At 52.5% G+C, this 8,166-nt stretch overlaps 1 protein-coding gene across 6 annotated transcripts in view; it reads left to right on the top strand.

Annotated features, from left to right (window-relative positions):
- Positions 1–6,832: 6,832 nt before the first annotated feature.
- Positions 6,833–8,166, top strand: part of ARHGEF10 (Rho guanine nucleotide exchange factor 10) — an 89,661-nt gene continuing 88,327 nt past the window's right edge. For 4 of the 6 annotated variants that reach the window (XM_032618147.1, XM_032618150.1, XM_032618152.1 and 1 more), the window contains exon 1: positions 6,835–6,907. The gene's annotated coding sequence lies outside the window, so the exon portion shown is untranslated. Of the gene's footprint in view, positions 6,908–8,166 lie in introns of all 6 variants that reach the window. The other 2 variants (XM_032618149.1, XM_032618145.1) reach the window with 1 other exon arrangement.

Genomic DNA, 8,166 nt, shown 5'->3' with positions numbered 1-8,166 from the left:
ACCTAGTGGAATTGCTGGGTCAGATGGCACTTATACACTTAATTTATGAGACTGCAGGTGGTGTTCCCAATACAATGTCCTATCTGTGCCCCCATCACCCACATACAAGAATTCCAGTCGTCCCACAGCCTTGCCAACACTTGGTGTTGTCAGAATTCTCCACTTTATCATTCCAGGAGCTGCCTCATTAGTTAATCTTTTGAATAACTACAAGAATTAAACTGTAGTGTGATCTGCTAACACGGTCTAGTGGGAAAGGCAGAAACCAATGCAGCTGACCCTTGAACAATGGGGAGGTGGGAGCACTGACCCCCAAGCCATCGAAAACATGGGTACTGCTATCTCTGCCTCAAAAACAAAGGAAATGGTCCATGACTCGGCCAAGGGCAGGAAGCTGAAACAGTATGGATGGGATCAGGACTCCACCCCTCGTTCTTTTGATTCCACATATTGTGATCTCTAATCAAACACAAACTTTCCCCAAACTTAGTCAATCTAAAAATCTGTAAAATGACAATACAGGTACTACGCTTATTGAAAAAAAAATTCGCATATAAGCAGACCCTTGTAGTTCAAACCCGTTCAAACCCGTTCAAGAGTCAGCTGCAATTATACACTCCAAGCTGCCCATTTCTGTAAAGTAGAGGTTGGGACTTGATTCTGCCGGAGGTCGGGAGGGAACCATCCTAGGTCCCTGAGATTTGGCGTGACTGCATCCGATCTGCTTTGTGCATCTCTGGCTGCTGTGCAGAGACTGGCCATCAGGAGGATGAAACTTAAAAAGGGAAAACAGAGACACATGACACAGACCAGACTCTGATCCTGAAAGCTGACTGTAGGGCGGGAGAGAGTGTAGGAGGAGAAATGGGCAGGTCTGAAAACACCTTAACCAGGAAGGCACCTTGTCAGCTAAGGGAGAAGGCAGCTTTGAGCAGCCAGGCCTCAGGGTGCAGAGCTTGGCACAGAGACAGAGCTGCCCGCTCGCTGCCTAGGGGCAGCAGCCGGGGACCAACCGGGTCCTCAGCCAGATGTTTCAGCAGAGTGATGGCAAGAGAAAGAACTTCTACTCACAACACTTCTGACAGCAAGCGTGTGGGTTTTTCCGCATGCCAACCAATCCTCAGACGCCAGCTGGGTGTGCTACCATCCACACGGAGTTAGCATCACGTCCTGCAGTTGAGGGCTTGGTGCCACGATGCCCAGCTCCACACACCAGCCCAGGTCTCTCACACTTCTGACTTGGGTCCCCACAAGCCCTTTCTTGGGTTCAGTAATTTGCTCACAGAACTCAGGCAAACACTGCTTACGTTTACTGGTTTAATTACCTACTGAAGGATAAGAGTAAAGGATACAGACGAACAGCCAGGTGAAGGGGCACAGAGGGCGAGGTCTGGGAGGGTCCTGGGGGCAGGAGCTTCCGTCCCTGGGAGTTGGGGATGTGTCCACCCACCTGGAAGCTCTCCAAACCCCATAGTTTGTGAATTTGTTTGGAGGCTTCATCATGTAGGCACGATCCATTGTTAACTCAATCTCCAGCCCTCTCCCCTCCCCGAGGATGGGGGTGGGGCTGGAAGTTCCAAGCCTCTCATCCTGGCTCAGTATTTCTGAGCCATCCGCCATCCGGGAGCTGCCTCACTAGAACAAACATGCTCCCATCACCCAGGAAGCCCCAGGGGATTGCGGAGCTCTGGGCACGGGCACTGGGGGCAGACACACATCTGTCCACTAGGTCACAGCTGTGTCACAACAGCCAGGTGGGACGGGGCGCAGCGGGCAGGGGAGCTGGGAATTGAAGCGGTGAGCATCTCAGGTCGGGTTCTGCAGACACACACCCTCGTTCAGAGTTCACGTGAAGGGTCCCAGAAACAGAGGTGGGGCCTGCCTGCAGGCACCGTGATGAAGGTCTGGAAGTTGGGGTGGGGATCTGTGGGGTGGATGGAAGCAGAGACAGAGCAGAGGTCTGAACCTGGACTACAAAGTAACCGCGGTGGCCTTGGGCAGGAGCAGGGCGACTCGTCCCCGAGAAAGGCGTTCACGTCCTTCTGGTATGGATGGGAGTGGGGAGAAGGAGGTCACCCTCTGCCTCAGCAGTTCTAGATACAATGGGAGTCAGCGTCCTGCTGAGAGGGAGGCGGTGGTCAGGGGGTCAGCCCCGTGGGATGGTCAAGGCTGGGATCACCCCTGTGGGGATGGGAATGAACCCGAGCTTAGGAAACATCCTCGAGGATCGTCCTGGGTGACGCAGCTCCAGAAACAGGGGGGAGAACTAGAAGCAGGCACTGCGGGTGGGGTCGGTCTGAGCCCCTCTGTCCACTGCAGCCTCCTCCCTCTCCTCCGCTGCTCAGACCACTCGGCACCAGAATTCCCAGAGCCCAGACACGGTCCTCCCCCGCCCCTTGCTCTTCCTAGCAGTCCTGGATGATAATAAGGTCAAGGTGGCTGACTGCCCAGCCCTGAGGTGTGCTGGCCTCTTACAGGACAGCAGGGGCTGCAGATGCCCTACTTCTCACCGGCGGAGAAGCTCAGGCCACCAGGTCAGAAAAACAGATGTACCTACACACAGGAGTGGGGTGCGGAGCGTTCCTTTGGGTTCTTCGAATCATGGCACCTTCCTGACTGCGTGTCTCCTCGGCACCGACGACCCCTGTGCTCAGCCTGCTGAGAATCAGAGCTTATTCTGGGCAGGACCAGGGCTCTCCGAGCAGGAAAGAAGCTTCTAGAACACCCGTCTTCCTTCTCTGTCCCTTCTTGGACATTCCTTTCCAGCTCCAGCTCCCCAAACTTTGAACCGTCCTGCCAGAGGAGAGGAGGGGAGGGCGGGATGGAGGGAGGGAAGAGACACAGCGCTCCAGCCCACACAAGTCCAGGTGTCACCTGCTGGCCTCAGGGGAGCCTGCATGTGAACCTGAAGCCCTGGGATGGAGGCCTTGCACCCGGCTCTCGACCCACGTCTGCGGCTGGTGGGCGCTGCCTGCCCTTCTCGGGGCCCTTCGCCTCCCCCGCTGGACACGCAGCAAAGTGAGAAAACAGCTCGGGCCTCACGGCAAGGGCTCTGGGAACAGAACAGCCCTGTCTCCGCCTGGAACAATGCTTCCTTCTCGCCCTCCAGATTCCCGTGACGCCAGAAACAGCAGCCGTGGGACCCGCCTCACTGATCTTGCCGGGTTCCTCCGCCTCGTCGCCGCTTCTTGGCTTTCCTTTCCCTCCCTCGCCCCCTCGTGTCTTGTTGGGTTGCCGGCCCTCGGAGGGGATGCGGGTAGGGGCGGGGCGGGGCGGGGCGGAGATGCTGCAGGCAGGCCGCGGAAGGGCGAGCGAGAGCGAGGGAGGGAGCGGCCCGGATCAGGGCACAGGGGCTGGGAGCCCCTCCCACTCTCCAGCCGCCTCCGGCCCAGCCGGCTGGTTTGGGGCTGAGCGAAGGCACCCACACACCCACCACGGCGGTCGTTTCCGTAGAGACGGACACGCAGCTCTGGGCAGAGGGTGTGCTCCAGGTCTGTCCTCTTTTCACGCAACGCAGTGTGTTTGAGGTTCATCTCAGCCACTGAGCGCAGTTTATTCCTTTCTGTTACTGTCCTTTCTGATACTGTTACACGCAGCGCTCTCCTGTGGGACCAGACCACACTTCGTGGCTACAGCCACCCTTTGATGCAATTTGACTTTTCCCAGTTTTGAACTATGTGCACTGTTTTGAACAGTTTGAACTGTTAACGAATAAAAAAATTCTTTTAATGGTCTTTTTACGGGCTTATGTTTTCCTGTACCTTGAAGGAATACCTCAGAGGGCTGTTGCTGTGTTTGTCCTACGAGAAGCTGCAAAACAAATGATTGTACCATTTTACCCTCCCATCAACAATGTGTAGTTGTGATGGTTAATATTATGGGGCAACTGACGGCCACGGGTTACCCTGAATGAACATTTTTTCCACGTGCTCCCAGAGAAGATTGGCGTTTGAGCCCGTGGACTCAGTAAATGGCCCCCACCCCATGTGCGTGGGGATCGTCCAATCAACTGAAGGCTTGAAAAAAACAAAAGACGGAGGAAGGAGGAATTCCCCATTTTTCTGCCTCATTGATGAGCTGGGTCATCTCAGGTCATCTCCTGTCCTCTGACTGGGATTCACACCATCGGCTCCCTTGGTTCACCGGCTTTCCTGAGTCAGATGGCACATCCTGGGGCTTGTCAGCCTCCATACTTGTGTGAGCCACTTCCTCATATTCAGTCTCTCTCTCTCTCTCTCTCCCCCTCTCCCTCTCCCTCTCTCCATATATGTATATAATATCCCACTGGTCAAAGAGGAAATTACAGTGGAAATTCTGATTCTCTTCCACATCAGGGCTTACAGGAAATGGTGATATATCTGAAGAACACTAGAATAAACTAGACAGGACTGGAGGCTTCAATCAGAGTTCTTTCTGCCCCAGCACCATGCCGCACCCACTTCAGCATTGCCCTGCCTGGTGGCCCTGAGCTTAGGGGGTCAACACAGCCATTGTGGAAATGGGGAAGCTGCACTCCGTGCTTCTAGCTATGACGCTGCTACTGTATTGTCCCCATGGTCCAAAAGAGCATGATTTCTGAGTGAAAAATGATGACAATAGCAGCCTCCTGAACTTCCTTAAGTTTCTTAAAATGAACTTGTGAGTCATCTATTAGAAATAGTGATTCAATATGTTTTCTTGCTCCTGAAAAAAAAAAAGTTAGACCCAAATTATATTATGGCTTAGTGAGCATCTACTCTTCCCAGATATCATACTGCGTTCTTTATATAGTTCTCCCTTTTAAACATCTTATCTATGATGTAGATATTATTAGTCACATTTTCTAGATGGTGAGATGGAAGCTCAGAGACCTGTGTAAGTCACACAGGATTTTGTTAGTGTTAGAAACCAAAATAGGATCCCCAAATCGACTCCCAATCCCTTGTTTCATCCATATACAGTATAATTCCCTCTTATCTCTGCTCCACTAGATCAGAAACACAACACATAACAGGATTTTCCTGTTTTGTGGTGAACAGAACTAATTCACTTGGTCTTTCTACCTCTGTCCACCATGGCTACTAAGAAAATTGGGTAGGAGAACTTTGAATAAGGTACTCAAAGAGCCCTAGGAAAAGAGACCCCAAATAATGTTTCTGATACTAAAGACACTGAGAGGAAGTATCTTTTTCAATTGATTCAGGCTCTAGTATCTTCCCAGGGTGCTCTAAGATAGGTCTGAAATAGTATTTAAAAACAGCTCAGTCTTTTTCCATAAAGTTAGAGAATGCTAATAATAAACATTGCTAAAATATTCCCTTACCTACTCTTATTTTTTCCCAACCATTGTAGTCTTTATATGGTAGCTATGATTTATATGAGTCACAATTTCCAGGGAAAGAAATTTTACAGAGCATGGGGGCTTTAAAGGCACTCAATGTTCAAATTAACTTTCTGACATTTAGCTACATGGTCTTCCTTCTATAAACCTAGTGAATGGTACCTTAGATCTTTAAGGTGTCTGGCAGTTCTGACGTTCTGACTTTAAATTACTTCTAGAGAGAGATTTGATTGAGAGATTTGGACAGGAGATGGGAGAGGAGCTTAGGGCATGGCTCACCTGTTTACCTTGTTGACCAGGTAACAGGCAACATTCTTCAGCTGTCATTTTGGTTTGTATTCTTGTTAAAGATGCTTTGTCTCGAGTTTTGTCCTATAGCAGAAATTAGAGCAATAATATGCTTCCTTTTTTAAATTATAAAACAAAGAAATGCTCCTGGCAAACAATTCCAACAGCACAGAAGGAAATTCTTGTTTATCTTAGGCACTTCTGTGAGGAACCAAGCATATGCGTGGATTTTTTTTTTTTTTTTTTTTTTTTGCGGTACGGGGACCTCTCACTGCTGCGGCCCCTCCCACCGCGGAGCACAGGCCCCGGACGCACAGGCCCAGTGGCCATGGCCCACGGGCCCAGCCGCTCCGCAGCATGCGGAACCCTCCCGGACAGGGGCACGAACCCGCGTCCCCTGCATCGGCAGGCAGATTCCCAACCACTGCGCCACCAGGGAAGCCCTGCGTGGATTTTTAACCTCAAATGGGCTCGTAGTATAAGGATGCTTTTTAGGCCCAATAAGCACTGTCCATTCCAAGGGTGAAAACGCAGGGTCAAGCTCTCCCTCTTACAGCATTGCTTTTTGGCTCTTACAAGATACGGAATTCTAGAACCCATGTTCACCGTCAAGGTAAAGATGAAAATGAGCGCTTTCCAGTAAAAGGCAAGCTTTAAAAATTGTCTCGGCAATGTGTGAAATCATTGCATTTCCAAACTCCAAACACTTGGCGGGCCTCGGGGCAGCTGACCTTCTGAGGAGCCAGGAACGCCCCTGCTGGCACGGCCAGCGAGCGAAGGGAGGGTGGGTGCTCTGGGGACAGCGAGGGGGGTGGGGAGATGTAGGGGTGTGATTTGCCCAGCGGACTCTGCCCACGCGCGCGCAGCCCGAGGGCTCCCCGGGGAAGAGATGGGGGTCTGGGGGTCCGGAGGTGCCCTGCCGGGCGACCCCCTGCCCACGAGTGAGCAGCCCGAGGGCTCCGTGGGGAAAAGACACGGGCCTAAGGGTCCCGCCTGGCGCCCCCAGCCGACGTGGGCGCAGCCTGGCTGGGCTTTGAGCCGAAGGAGGGGGTGCGGGTGGCCACGTGGCTCCGCAAGAATGCGCGGGCGCGGGGGCGGGGCGCCGCAGAGGAACGGGCAGGCGCGGCAGCCAGTGGGCGCCCGGCACCACCCAATCCAGCCAATCACGGCGTGCGGGTGGGCCTGCCTCCCTGTGGGCGGGGCGGGGCGGGGCCAGGGCGCATCCCGGGGCCGCGGACAAGAGGAGGGGAGAGGTGTCCTCGGAGGGACGGAGGGTCGGGGTTCTGTCCTGGCTGCAGGGTGAGTGCGGGCCGGGGATGGGCGGGGGTCGGATGGCGGATGGCGGGTGGGGGTCCTGCGGGGTGAGAGTGGGTGGGAGGCGGGCGGGGGTCCTTGAACGGCGCCTCCAGCGAGCCCACCTATCGCGGGGATTCGGAGTTTCCTTTTTTTCCTTTGAAAGTTGCACTTCTGCCTAACTCCCCCGAATTGGCCAGATACCACCGCTCCTTGAAGTCCGGGCTGCCCGCCCGCCCCAGGTTTTGGGTGACTGTGCGAGGGCCACTCGGGGTGCACCTTGCCCTCGGGCACGGACCGTGCAGGTGGCGGAGCTGAGGCCCGGGACAGCCCCCATCTACCGCGAATCCCGGCGGTAACGGGAGCCGGGTCGAGACCCCGCAGGCTGTCAGGAGGGTGCAGGAGGGACCCCAGGCCGGGGCCCCAGTGACGTTGCAGGAGGAGTGGCGAGTTGGGGTGTTTAGGTGGGGAGTAGTCATGTATATTTTCCGAAAGAGGAAAAAGTCCTTGGCCCACTTTAGGGTGAAAATAATTACTATTGTACTTAAAAAACCCGTACGTGTTTCCTCCCCCTCCCCCCATCTACCATTCCTGGGGAGACTGAAGCGGGTGTGCTGCCAGTGGTCGGCAGGTACCTTGCTCATCCCCACCTGGCCACACCTCCCCTCTGGGAGACCCTCGGTTTGAACGTAAAAATCTGAGTAAATGAAATGTTTCAGCTTTTAAAAGGACGTGATCATTCTGAGAAAGCAGCAGACGTACTTGGTGCAATGTGATATTCTTTTTAATTACTAGAGATAAAAATTCTCATTAACTCAAAATGCAATGGATTTTTAGCTCTTCTTTGGTTGAGCCACAAAGAAAAAAATAAAGTAGTCATCAGTGTTCTGGATTTTGTGCAAGAGTTACTTAATATCCCTTCAGGTAGAACATTGGGAGGGATAACGTTTTCACTGTTCATTTATTGCTTAAAAAATATATTTTGGACATCTGTTTTCTAGGAAATAACTTTTATTATAATGGAAAGATGAGATATACTCTGTGTAATTTAAAAATATAATTTACCCCTTAAGCTTGCACAGTGTTTACTTGATTGGCCCTGGGATATGATTTAGCGGCCACATGTGCAGTTAGGTGACTCAGTGACTCTTCATGGTTTCCTGATTTCATGTCCATAAGAAAAGTCACTCATAGAAAGCGGTATTTCATAATAGATTAGTCTCTCCATACAGGCCAGATTCTAGCAAAGCAGTTGTAGACATTTA

The sequence above is a fragment of the Phocoena sinus genome, chromosome 21, assembly GCF_008692025.1.
Source record: "Phocoena sinus isolate mPhoSin1 chromosome 21, mPhoSin1.pri, whole genome shotgun sequence".
Classification (NCBI taxonomy): Eukaryota; Metazoa; Chordata; class Mammalia; order Artiodactyla; family Phocoenidae; genus Phocoena; species Phocoena sinus.
Note: the sequence above shows the minus strand (reverse complement) of the source record. Positions and strands in the feature narration are given on the sequence as shown.